Source organism: Zeus faber, assembly GCF_960531495.2.
Source record: "Zeus faber genome assembly, chromosome: 13".
Classification (NCBI taxonomy): Eukaryota; Metazoa; Chordata; class Actinopteri; order Zeiformes; family Zeidae; genus Zeus; species Zeus faber.
Window position 1 is genome coordinate 20,918,395 of NC_137198.1, and position 14,614 is coordinate 20,933,008.

Sequence of the window (14,614 nt, forward strand, 5' to 3'; positions counted from 1 at the left end):
TCCTCCAGTTTCGCTCAGCTGTCCTACACCTTCTTTTTTGGTCTTTGACATCGGTGTTATTCAGCCAGGGGGAAACTCTATCAGTTTTCACCTTTTTGACCATTAGGGGGGCGACAGTGTCTAGCACTGTTGACAGAGTGCAATGGAAATTTTGGACTATCTCATTCAGGGGGGGGGGGTCATGGCACGGCCTGATTGATTGCATAATATTAGAGAATTTGGTCTCAGCGCTGTCGTCTAGGACCCTTCTGTGGACAAGGAGTTTGCTTCTGGACGTTTTCATGATTAGTTTTGTCTCATAGAACATGCAATAATGGTCGGATATGGGCATTTGTTGCACCAACACGTTCTCAATATCTAACCCTGCTGTGGGTGGATTCGTGTATATGCTGCGTCAGCTCAAAACCGTTGAGCATGTTCTGAAGCTCACAACCTTTGGGGTCGTTCTCCTTGTTAATATGAATATTCAGGTCTCCATTTAAGATTATTTTATCATATCTAGTAAGGCAGATTGAGATAATTTCTGAGAATTCCTGTATAAACACTGATACTGAGTATTTTGGTGGGCGGTACAGTATCACACTGATTAATGGAAAGTGTGTTCTAATTTCTATAGCAAGATACTCGAATGATGGATATGTGCCCAAGTCAACGTTATTTGACGTAATCTGCAGTGCCATGATGGCGGCTATTCATCCTCCTCCCTTTCCCCTCGGTCTGGTTGATTGATAAGATTTAAAATTGGGGGGCCATGCTTCATTCAATATCCCAGGACCAGTGTCCTTGTCCAGCCAGGTCTCCACTAAAAACCTACAGTGTAGATCATTTTCAGTTATTAGCTCATTAATCAAAAAGGTTTTTTGTTTCAAAGCCATTAAGAGTCTGTTGGGGGACAGGGGGCGCTCTGATTTGGTTTAATACAGATCAGGTTTGACTTACCTGACTTACCTTACTTGTCCAGGAAGGCTAGGTCAGCAAATTTAGATAAAAATCCCGATGATGGCGAGGTGGTCTCCGCAAGGGGCGAGGCACCTAGCAGCGCGGTGGTCCCGCTTGCTGTGGTGTCTTGTGCGCTGGGGAGGGCAGCCAGTGGGCAGGTAGTCAGCGGGGTGATCTGGTCACCAGCTGTGGCGTCCGGGTGCGAGGTGATCTGGTCACCAGCTGTGGCGTCCGGCTGCGGGGTGGTCTGGTCACCAGCTGTGGCCTCCAGCGGGGTGGTCTGGTCACCAGCTGTGGCGTCCGGCGGGGTCGTCTGGTCGCCATCTGCGGCGTTCGGCCGCGGGGTGGTCTGGTCACCAGCTGCACCACCCAGCGGCGATGTAGTCTGGGCGCTAGCTGTGGCATCGGGTGGTGAGATGCTCTGCTCCTGTGTCAGGGCATTGCGCTTATCGCTGACTGTCCTTGTGCTGTTCCCATGTTCGGCTACTGTCGGCTGGATAATAGCGAAGGCTAGATTGTTTATTAGCAAGCCTGGCCGGTTTGGTTTAAAGTGCAGCACGGTTGTAGACGCCCGGTCGTAGCCAGAACAGATTAAAGTTGTCAACAAAGTTCAGCTTGTGTAGGTAGCACACCTTTGTTAGCCATGTGTTGAGTCCAAGCAGTCTGCTAAATAGTTCAGATCTCTGTCTGGCAGGGGGCAGGGGGCCACTAACATAGACATGCACGTTTAGAGTGCTTAGCAGCTGGAAAAGCTCGGAGAAGTCACTTTTCAGTATTTCGGACTCCTTCCGTCCGACTGTGTCACCAGTTCCAATGTGTAGAATGATCTTATTGACACTTTTGTAATTAGCCAGAATTTGTGGGATCTTAGCTGCTATGTTTGAGACCAGTTCATATGGAAAACAACATGTCATGGTGTTTTTTCTGATCTTTAAATGCTTCATTGTCGAGTCGCCAATAAAGAGTGTTGTTATTTGCTCTGATGGGCCATCAACATTACCTTGTTGTGGTGTTTGGGGTCCAGGCCTGCTGCTGGCAGTAGCTTGCTGTGTTGCAGCTTGGGTAACGTTAGCTGGTTGCGTATTCTTTGTGCGACCACTCCCCCCTCCATGGTATCGGGGTGTTGTGGGTACACTATCTTGTAATTCCTCAAATCTATTTTCTAGGCTCATCAGTGGTAAAATTGGTGGTTTGACAGCGGCAACCTATTTTCTAAATTTTTGTTTCACGGCGGTCCCCGGCAGCTGTCCATTACTATCAGTTTGTAGTGTTGCTTGCTGTCTTGTATTGCCAAGTCGCTTATCTTGGGCTGTTTCATGGCTGCTAGTAAGCGAAGGCCATCCAGTCGCTGAGCTAATCCCAGATTGCGAGGGACTCTTGCATGTGTTAGCTTCATAAATTTCAGGAATTTTAATTGTCATCAGAGGCTTTCTCAGGTAAGCAGCCTTGTTATCTTGCTTGTAAGTTGTTTTGCTTGGCAGAACGCACGGCAGAGTGAGCCCAGCTGTGTTGTGGGACGGGCAAAGCCTGGTAGCATTGTCTAGCTTAGCAGTACTCACGTTAGCTCGGTTGACTGAATCCTACAGATTTAATATTGTTGTTTCAAGGACAGCAACCTTCTGTAGCAGTCCACAGCATTCTTTGCAAGGTGGCATAATTCTTCAAAGTTTCCCCGAGACTTGGCTTCCTTAGTGACAGTAAGACCTCTCAGTAAGTCATCTCTCTGTGTGTGTAGCAGGGGTAGCAGTGTGGGGTAGCAGTGTCCATACACCATAATCTTCTTTAAGCTGGTAATGATCCTTTATAAAATAATTGTCCAGCTGTAGGATAGAGCCGTTGTTTCTTCTTTAAGTGTTGCAATAGGAAAAAAGGTGCTGAGACTGGTGAAAGTAGAAGCAAGGCACAGAGCAAAGCAGAGAGCGGAGAGCAAAGTAAAACACGTCTGCTCCGCACGAAGGTCGTAGAAAGAATGAGGAGGGGGAAAGCATGTTGGAGGGAAGGAGAGTAGAGTTGAGAGTAGGAACTTTGAATGTTGGCATGATGAAGGGTAAAGAGAGAGAACTGGCTGACATGATGGAGAGAAGGAAGGTAGATGTACTATGTGTACAAGAGACCAGGTGGAAGGGGAGTAAAGCCAGGAGTATCGGAGCCGGGTACAAACTGTTCTCCCAGTTGGCAGGAGAAATGGGGTAGGGATAGTCTTGAAGGAAGAATATGTCAAGAGTGTTTTGGAGGTGACAAGAATGTCAGACAGAGTGATGAGCATGAAGCTGGAAATTGATGAGGTGATAATAAATGTGGTCATTGCATAAGCTCCCCAAGTTTGGTGTGAGATGGAAGAGAAAGAAGAATTCTTTAGTGAGTTGGATGTAGTGGTGGAGAGCGTGGTCGTTGGAGCAGATATCAATGGGCATGTTGGCGAAGGGATCAGAGACATAGGTGACGAGAAGGTGATGGGTAAGTAAGGTGATGGGTAGGTAAGGTGTCAAGGAGAGGAATATGGAAGGACAGATGATGGTGGATTTTGCCAAAAGGATGGAATGGCTGTTGTGAATATGTATTTCAAGAAGAGGGAGGAACACAGGGTGACATTCAAGAGTGGAGGAAGGTGCACACAGGTGAACTACATCTCATGCAGGAGGTGAAATCTGAAAGAGATTAGTGTCTTCAAAGTGGTGGGAGGGGAGTGTGTTGCTAGGCAGCATCCGTTGGTGGTCTGTAGGATGACTCTGGAGGCCAAGAAGAGGAAGAGAGTGAAAGAAGAGCCAAAGATAAAATGGCGGAAGTTGAAAATTGAGGAGTGTTGCATGCAATTTAGGTAAGAGGTAAGGCAGGCAATAGGTGGGAATGAACGGTTACCAGATGACTGGAAAACAACTGCAGTGGAGGGAGATGGCCAAGAAGGTACTTGGTGTGGGAAGAGGAAGGAAGACAAGAACTCTTGGTGGTGGAATGAGGAAGTACAGGAGAGCATAGAGCAGAAGAGGTTGGCGAAGAAGAAATGGGATAGTTAGAGAGATGACGAAAGTCGGCAGCAGTACAAGCTGATGTGGCGCAAAGCGAATAGAGAAGTGGCAAAGGCAAAGGAAAAGGCATACAACAAGTTGTATGAGATGTTGGACAGTAAGGAAGGAGAAAAGGACTTGTACCCATTGGCAAGACAACGGTACCAAGCTGGGAAGGATGTAGAGCAGGTTAGGGTGATGAAGGATTATGATGGGAATGTGCTGACTAGTGAGGAGAGTGTGTTGAGAAGGTGGAAGGAGTACTTTGAGGAGTTGATAAATATAGAAAATGAGGGGGAGAGAAGAGTGGATGATGTGGGGATAGTGGATCAAGAAGTGTAGCAAATTAGCAAGGATGAGGTGAGAACAGCATTAAAGAAGATGAAGAGTGGAAAGGCAGTTGGCCCAGATGACATAACCTGGGGAAGCATGGAAATGTTTAGGTGAGGTGGCAGTGGCGTTCCTAACGAGACTGTTTAACACCATCCTGGAAAGGGAGAGGATGCCAGAGGAGTGGAGAAGAAGTGTACTGGTACCCATCTTCAAGAATAAGGAAGACGTACAGAGCTGTAGTAACTACAGTGGAATAAAGTTGATCAGCCACATCATGAAGCTATGGGAAAGGGTAGTGGAGGCTAGGTTAAGAGGAGAGGTGGGGATCAGTGAGCAGCAGTATGGTTTCATGCCTGGAAAGAGTACTACAGATGCAATGTTTGCTTTAATAATGCTGATGTAAAAGTACAGGGAAGGCCAGATGGAGTTGCACTGCATCTTTGTGGATTTAGAGAAAGCATATGATAGGGTGCCGAGAGAGGAAGTGTGGTATTGCATGAGGAAATAGGGGGTGGCAGAGAAGTATGTAAGCGTGGTACAGGACATATGTATGAGGGCAGTCAGACAGCAGTGAGGTGTGGGGTAGGCGTGACAAAAGCATTCAAAGTGGAGGTGGGATTGCATTGGGGATCAGCTCTCAGCCCTTCTTTGTTTGCAATGGTGATGGACAGGTTAACAGATTAAATCAGGCAGAAGTCTCTGTGGACTATGATGTTCACGATGTTCGGATGACATTGTGATCTGTAGCAAGAGTAGGGAGCAGATTGAGGAGAGCCTGGAGAAGTGGAGGCATGCGTTAAAGAGAAGAGGAATGATAGTCAGCAGGAGTAAGACTGAATACATGTGCCTGAATGGGAGGGAGGGCGGCGAAAAGCGAAGAATGCAAGGAGTGGCGGTGGAGAAGGCAGATGAGTTCAAGTACTTGGGGTCGACCACCAAGCAGGCATGTTTTTTTTTCTTCCCTGGCTGGAGCTTCCCGTTTTTAGTGGGTGGGAACTCTATAAATCAAAAAATACAAACAAATAATTAGTAAGGGAAAGAGAAGATCCCACTGACGAGAACAGAGATTGGTCAACCCTGAAGAGCAACATGAATCATGAATCATTGCAGTTAACCAAAAATGTAGCTTTTGCAAACTAACCACAATGGCCAGTAAACTGATTACATGAACAACTTGAAAGCAATGAATATTCCGATTTTTTTTTTTAATTTAAGCTTTATTTATCAAGGGAAACCCATTGAGAGTGAGGTCCCATTTTCGATGGTGCCCTGGTTAGAATGATCATACATACACATTTTAAAAGACCATAAATACATCAACACACATCAGCAATAAATAAAAAGTCAACAATAACACTTTTAACTTAAACATTCAAGGTAACATTTAAGGTTCTTAAAGCTGCCCAAAGGGACTAAGGCATCAAATCTGCAAGTCTTTTGAATGTCATTCCAAGCTTTTGGAGCATAGTGGCGGATAGCGGTTCTTCCCAGCTTGGTTTTAACTTGAGGGACCTCAAGAACTAACCAATCCTCAAGATCTAGTCCAGAAATCAGTTGAATGTCATTTGATGAGAGATGTCAGGTAGTTGGGTAGCATGCGTAAGATAGCTTTGTGAACAAAGAGGTGTAAATGCTGCCTTCACCTAGTGGCGAGGGACGGCCATCCCACCTCCTGAAAAAGGTTGCAATAATGTGTAAAATGATCACAGGTAATAAAACGTAGTGCTGAGCGATAAACAGTGTCAAGCTCTTTAAAGCTGGTGGTGTGCAGATAAATAATGTTGCCATAGTTGCTGTAGGGCACTCTCTCAATTTCAGCATCGTCTAATATATATATTAGATGAAATGCAAATATAGAGGTCAATTTCCTTCAAGGTACGTGATCTAAAGAATTACATATATTTAGTTTTTGCTCCATTCAAGACAAGTTTAAGCTCTTAAAATGAGCACTTAATCGAAACAAAAGCTCTCTGCAAAATAGTTAACGGCCCTCGTATTGTAGGAGCAGATGAATGCAGCACTGAATCATCATCACCCAGATATGCTTCAATGTCCTCTGCAAAAGCCAAAATATTTAGATGTAAATGAGATAAACTGTATTTATTTGTAATGACGCGGGCATTGAGTAAATTAGTTTCAGAAAGGGCTACCCATGTAGACCCATGTATGCAGAAGAGGCGCACGCATCGTCGCTTCAGTTTGCAGCGGCTGCCACAGCGGTTCTGAATTCCTGTCCCTTTGCTATTGTTGAGTTACTGTTGATCCTGCGCCTGTTGATCTTCAAATTGGTGTTAGAGGAAGGAACTAGGAACTAGAGGAAGCTTTGCCAAACTTTGTTTTCACAATGGGGAATTATGGGTAATATTATATTATATTATATTAATATTGAGGAGGCAGGAAAATCTGCAATGCTATGGAATCGGACATGGACAGTGTAAGACATTGTGTCACCAGAAATGGCCACTGGCCATTACTCTGTGTAGCAATTGGCCTTCAACTGGCCACTTGGTTTGGCATTGAAAAAGGTCTAGTGTCTTCACCATGCTGAGTAAATGAAATTAATAAATGAATTATTCGATTTTTATTTTTTATGTGTCATGCAATCTTGTAGCAGTGTTGAACAATAGACAGTCTTCACTTGGACAAAAATCTACTGCTATGTGAGAAGTAGAATGCACTTTGCCTTCATCTATACGGCACTCTCTTCCTAGAGTCCCATGCCTTCTCTGAATACTTGGCAAACTAAATTGTAACGTTCTCAAACAGCCACTGAAATAGTTGTGAGTCATTTACATATATATTGTTGAAGTTTATTTTCTATATTCCTAAAGTGACACATTGATAAATTACTTTTTTTCTGCCAAACTGACATACCTGCCAGTTGCAGTGGAAAGTGGGAGTGCACTTCTCCTAAATTGATCACATAATGATCTTCATTCTTCAATACATAATACCGTGCATAGCTTACTGTAGAGTAATTATGTAAAACTTCACAATAAGTACAAATGTTTTGGTTAATCCAAATCTTATTTGCCCAGTCATGATTTACATTATCAAACACCATTTCTTATTGCTGTGATATCAGTTTTGTTTAAGTTCTATGTTTGTGAGCTAAACTAGGGATATTGCCACAGCAGAAGGACTGAGTAGGCTCGTGGGATTGATTGATCTCACCTGTAGCCGATTGTTTGTTCGGGACTCAGGGGAAGAGCAATAATGGAGAGAGCCTGGTGTTACAGCTCTGGTTATGGAGAGGGAGCCCTTGGTGAATGCGACTGGGCCACCTGGTCAGCCAGCTAGTCGTCATGGTTTCACCCATTCCAGGGTGGTGTATGCCGTTCATAGTACGTTAGGATTACCTGGCCGCACCTCACAGTGAGGGGGACGCTACTTTCCATTCCATTCCGTGCCCAGACGCTTCTCGCAGTTCCGGCAATACCCCCCCATGCACGGATCACCATCAAAGGCTCAGAGCCCAGGGAGAAGGGTCTATTAACCGGGAAACGTTATTCATGTTTACTATTTTATTTTAACAGTTATCTTAGTGTTGGCAGTTTTAAAGGTTTTCAAATTGTTTTAAATGGTGTAATGTTTAGGGCTGTCAAGTGGGAGTGCCTCATTTGCACTCCTGTATATGTGGTCATAAGTTAATTTTGATGTGTGTTGTGGGGGATGTAGCCGTATCGTGTATATGAGAGATCAAATATATCTAATGCCTCTGTTTGAGTCAGTCATCTGCAGCATGCACCGGCACAATAGACTCCCATACTATCTTGTTAAACATAGCATACAGTATTTTATAGTACAGTATATAAACACATTTTTGTCATATAATGCTAATACTGTTGCCCATATGCAGTCGATTACAGCCATGCTGTCCTGGATGGGGGATTTTTCCTTCTGTGACCCCTCCTTAAAGTTTGTTCAAATTTTTCTTCAAGGGGGTTATGGGAGTATTTTCCTGTCTGGTTGGGGGTTAAGGCTGCGGTTACTGTTGATTTCTATCTGAAATGTGAAGCTTGTGGAAGCCCTGTGAGACTGTACTGCGATTAAGGGCTATAGAAACAAACTTGACTTGACTTTGTTCATTCATTGTTAATGTCTAAGGGGATGAGATAGAGCTCCAAAGTCCAAAACAAAAAGTTACAATATGGCCAAGAATGACTGATACACTGATCACTGATAGGCTGACTGTAGCTTATGATAGACTACTGCTGTTGGATGAGTCGCTTGCATCGTATTCCTTGCATTGACTGAAGATTGACTTGTTGACAACTTGTGTAATCACTGATTACTCCGCTAGCAACTGTGCCTTTCAAGATAAATCTCCTTAGGGAAAACTTCAAAACTGAGATATAGATAAAATATACAACTTTGTTTCTAAATAGGTTTTAATGGTCTTTTTAGGAACACCGGGGAGTTTGTCCCTGATAATATACAATCGTAAAAAAAAAAAATCTAGTCCAATTCCCATGAGTAATCCAAGAGTGATAACATTTACATTACATTTACATTTAGTCATTTGGCAGACGCTTTTATCCAAAGCGACTTACAAGGGAGAATAACATTCAGCTACATTGCGACAGAGATTAGTGTAACAACAACATTGGTGTAACAATAAATACTGCAAGGTGGTGCAAAGTAATTGTAGCTTAGGACAGGAGGTACTCACTGAAGAGTTGGGTCTTCAGGTGCTTCTTAAAGACAGAGAGGGAGGTCCCCGCTCTGGTCATTTTTGGCAGCTCGTTCCACCAACGTGGAACTACAAATGAGAATAGCCTGGATTGCCGTGGCTGTATGGCCGGCAGAGCCAGGCGACGCTCATTTGACGAGCGCAGCATCCGGGGGGCAACATGTGCTCTTACAAGAGCATTTAAGTAGGCGGGAGCATTCCCAACAATCACTCTGTAGGCCAGCATAAGAGACGGAGGGGCGTACTAATGTGTGCTGTTTATGCAACAGCTTTTCACAGAAATTTCAGAATGCTTTTGTTGGGGAAATATTCTGGCTGCAGTCGATTCAGATTTATAACCATCATGCTAGAAAAGTTACATTTATTTGAACTCTAATTTTCTCTCTCTAATTTTGATTTTCTTCTACAGGAACTTGTCAGGAGTTGTGAGTCATCATTGAACCATGGTGTTTCTCTCTTTATGTAAGCTTTTTTTTAATATCCAGGGGAGGGATACAATCAAGAGCTTTAAGCTGGGAAGAATTTAACAAATTTATCAAAAAAGCTACTGTACGTATAGAGCCGGGGTGATTGGAGAGATGATTAAGAAAGAGAAGGCAGTTGGTCAACGAGTTCTTCAGCTGCTGAAAGTACTTTCAGGGTGTGCTAAAACCTACTCTGTAAACCAGCAGCATCATAAGCATCTTCATAAAGGGGATTTAAGTACATCAAGGGACTTATCGCAAATGGTAATCTTGAAGGTAGGCAAGGTTTGCTGTCAGTCGCAAACAAAACAAGCAAACAACTTTTTGTGCTTATGAGTCCTGACTGCCGAGTCAATTAAGAAAAGTGTTCGCTATGAATGAATGGTTTGCGAGTCTTGCATCACCAGTTACATATACTGTAGATGCATATAGTTCGAGAGAAGTTATGGACTTTGATGTTGTTACATTTAGCTAGAATGGTTCGGGACCTCTGACTTTAAGATTCTAAACTGGACCTTTAATTCAAAAACAAAATGGAGTATCCAACTACTACAACCCTATTATTTGTTTTAGGAGCACGTGGTATGTTGAAATAAACTCTTTAACATTATCCTTATTTAAAACCCATATGAAGCCCAATATACAGACAGAGCTGACTTAATTGCAGTTAATCAGGAGAGAGGCACTTTATACTGTATAGTTATTTTCACGCCTTTTCATTGTCATATCTGCTTTGCCTTTTGCTTTCCAAATGCGTGATGCAGGCATTTAACAGCCACCAAGACTACACAATGGAAAGTGACTTCACAATCTACAACACAGGTGTCTCACTTAAACAGAATCAGTCAAATTGTTGACTCGTATTAAACGGTTTTGTCGCTTGATCTCCTCAGTGGAAGGCATCTCGCTCATCTCACCTGCTTAGCTCTCTCCTACTCACTGACTGGGTGTTCTGGCTTACGCTGGTACGGAACATGTCCTGAGTAGCACAACTCGCTAGCTTCTCTGTCTCCCCCAACAGCACTGAGTAGGGCTCTCTAGGCGGGCGGTGACTAACACTCTGGCCTGAAAAGGGTACCCTATTCAATGCATCGGCGACTATGTTCTTTGGGCCTGGGACGTATTTGATATTTAAACCGTAAGCTCGAGTTTCGCCACCCACCGCTGCTCACACACATCCAACTTGGGTTTTGTTAGTATGTGTGTAAGAGGGTTGTTGTCTGTCCACGCGGTGAAACAGTGTTCCTTCAAGGAATGACTGAACTTGTTGCATACTGCTCATTTAAGGGCCATGAACTCCAGGTGAAGTGCTGGGTACCTGCTCTGAGCCTTATCCAGTGATTTTCTAGCAAAATCAAATGGCCGGGCTTGATCCTTGCCAGGCGCCACCTGCGACAAGACAGCACCAAGACCATCAGAGGATGCATTGGTCGACAGGATGAATGGGTGGTTGAAGTCAGGGTGTGCCAGCATAACCTGACCCATCAGCATTTCTTTCAGCTCTGCAACAGCTTTGTCACATGCCACAGTCCAGCCTGCAGGGTGAGCTTCTTAGTAGGAGGGTTCCCTTCTTGTGTTTCCTGTTCCCCTTGCACCCTGACGTGAGCTCAAACAACACTCCAGCGATCGACAGCAGTTCTTCTTGATGAACTTCTGGTACCACCTGACAACTCCAAGGAAGGACTGGATGTTCTTGGATGATGGAGTGACACCATCAGGGCACATCAAGTCTTCTTTTCGGACACGGATGATGGAGACTTGACTTTCGCTGGGTCTGTGGACACGAGGAAGTGACCAAGGAAGTGCACAGACCACTGGAAGTGGCACTTCAGAAAAGAAAGAAACAGAAACAGAAACAGTCTTTAATCATCATACGACACTCCACAACACATGCTTGCACACACACACACGCACATGCTTGATGGTGGCCGGTGAAATGGCTCCTCTGCTTTTGACCCATCCTGGCTTGTCCTTCCTCCGGGGGCTCAGCCAGGAGCAGTGGGCAGCATACGTGGACGCGCCCGGGGACCAGGTGATAAGTGTCCATCGCTGGTCAGACGATGATGGGTGCATGTTTTTGGTGGGGGTCCTTACTGACGTGAGGTGGAGGAAACCCCATGTGAACACGGGGAGAACATGCAAACTCCACACAGAAAGGCTCCTGTTTTTGGAAGATAACCCGCCGGAGCACGGTGCCAACAGCGCCCCAGGCGGGAATCGAACCCAGGACCTTCTTGCTGTGAGGCAGCAGTGCAATGCACTGCGCCACCGTCAATCTCCCAAAGACCATCTCCAGCCTCTTCAAAGCTATCTCCTCAGTTGGGGTTACAACCATGACGTCATCCAGATAGCAGAGGAGAGTCTGGAAATTTTGGTCGCCGAAGATGTTCATCATCATTCTCGCTGAGGAGTTGCCCTGGGGTAGCCTGTTGTATTCATGTAATCCGACTGGTGTTATGAACGCAGTGTACTTTTTGTTATCCTCGTGCACTGGGACGTTGTTGAATCGAGAAATTAAATCCATGGTGTTAAAGAATGCATTCCCACCCAGGGCAGCCAGGCAGTCAGCCTGGTGGGGGAGAGGGTAGGTGCCTTAACAGTTCTGGCATTCAACCAATGGAAATCTGTGCAGATGTGGAGGTCGCCATTCTTCTTCCAGCACAGGCCGAGGGGTGAAGCATACTCACAGGCAGATTTACCAGTTATCCCTTTCTCCTCCATCTCATTGAGAGCAATGTGCAGTTTCTGATACTGAGCCGGTAGAACACGTCTTTATGGAAGGCAGAAGGGTTTCTCGTCCATGAGGTGGATTCTGTGTATGGAATATTTCACCTCACCACAGTCTAAGGAGTGTCTGGAGAATATGTAATTTTTTCTTTAAAACAAGTTCACACATCTTGGCTTTCCACTCATCAGACACCTCACAGGCTTCAAGGTAAATTTTTTCCAGCCCGTGCTTTTTGAGGGTTTCAGTGACTGAATCACCCTCAGCGGTCTGGCCCTGCGGTCCCTGTGTCCTTGAACAGGCAACAGGTTCAGCCGCATGCCGCTGTTGCTTGACTTCACATTGAAGGGGCCTTCTGGTCTCGAGCATATCTTCCACCGCTATGCAGTGGATACACATCCGCCACCTTATGTTCGGTCTCAGTGTCACAGCTTTGTCTGTGGGGTGGACAATCTTTAATAGTATCCACCCATCACCCCAGAGCGGAGTGACCACCTGACCAACCAGAACAGTTCTGGGAGCAGAGTGCGCACTTGTGGGCTCAACGATGGCGGTGCTGCCAGGTGGCCCCTCTCGATTTCACAGGGAGCTTCCCCCACACCAGATGTTCTTGGCCTTGCGCAAATGTGACAGCTTTGTTCACCCTTACGGTGCCGACGCCATCAGGGACTATCTCACCCTTCCAACGGTGTGCCAGCAAAGCGAATAAGTCATTCATTTTGGCATGAGAGTCTGTTGGTGGGGAAATCAGTTGCCAGTACTTCTCTGATTCCTTCAGTTTGTGTATGACATGCTTTATTACATTAGTACCAAGGATCAATTCATCTACTTGGCCAGGAACGATCATGGTGGGCACTACAAATTCACAGCCATAAACCTCCAATGTTTGGTCACATATGCACTTTGGGATAGTGCGGTTGCACCCACAACCAATCAGCACCACATTTGGGTTCTCCTCTACTTTACCAGTCAGAGCTCGAGCAGCAGTGAGCTTGTCTGCAGCCATTACGCTCATTGTGCAGGCCATGGAGCCAGAATCCAACATGCCGTGGACAGTTAACCGCTTGTTTATGATGACCGGGGTGTAAAAGAGGCTGTCTGTGTCATTGACCCGCTGGGTGTTCTGGCGTATGACTCTGGGTGACCCGGGAGATAGTTCATCGATGACAGCATAACACGACTCAACGTCTGATTGATCAAAGAGGGCAATTTCAGCCACACCTGCACATCCCCTCACTGAATGCAAGTGTTTGTTTCCCTGGTGTAGCAGGGATGGCTGAAAGGGACAAACTGGGTGGCAGTCTGAGCAACATGTTTTTGTATATTGGACGAGCTGGCTGCCTAGGCTCCTCTCATTTTGACACAATCTCTAGAACTGAACATAACATGCCCCCGTATGGTTGAGGCTGGACTTTTCCATCGAGAGTGGGCACTGGGCTGAGGGGACTCCATGGTGGACTGCCTACATGCTTGGATCTCTGTTGGCTGAGCAGGAACATTACACAACTTGTTACGTGCAGTAGGAGAATTCTGCTGTTGATATAAAAGCTGCTGCTCTAGAGAGCCCAGCACATTGTTCGCCGTTGTCGGTAACAAGGGAGTTCTGATTCACCTGGAGTTGGTGCATGGAAGGAGATACCGGCTTTAGCTTTGTGTTCATGTTGGTACTCATCCAAATGCACTCGAACAGCTCTCACCGTCCACTGTTCTGCAGGTCTACTTCTGAATCTGAATGCCAAGTCTGGGGCTGTGCAGTGTCTTGTAAACATCAGCGCAATCTCACTACTGAGGCTATCTGCTCTCCTGCATTGTGGCTTAATGCATTCTGCCGCAACGTCCGCTGCTCTGTTCAATCAAAGCCAGTAATCATATGGGCCCTGACTGTGTCTTGGTATGGTACTGTAAAAATCTGGAAGTTGCAAGCTTGATTATAATACATCGCAAACGTGTTGCTTGAGGATTTCATATGTCAGTTCTGGCTGATTAATGTGATCGAGTGATGTGTTGCTGCATAAACTGACCCTCACTACCTCCTTAGCCTTACCCATGAGTCTATGATCATCTCATCTGACTCTCCTGAGCTCAGTGCTCCTTCTCCTAAAATACATCTCAATCATATCCACCCACTCCTGAATGTAACATCTATCTGATCCATCCCCCCTGTACACTGGCGATAAAATTAAAAGTACATATTGTACTTAAAATTTAAGTACAATATGCTGGAAACAAACCTACTGGACGGGAGTCGAGATCTTACTTTCTTATCCGGAGAAAGCCGCCTCGTTGTGACAGCATCACCTACTGTACATGTCTGCCTGCCCGTTCCACTGATGCACTTGGCTGTCTGACTGTGCCTGGGGCCCTGGCAGTGGAGGTTATCGGAAGCATAATCGGGTTGTGGTTGTGGTTATGGTCGTCACTCTGCTCCTTATGACATCATCGATATCTACTGAAA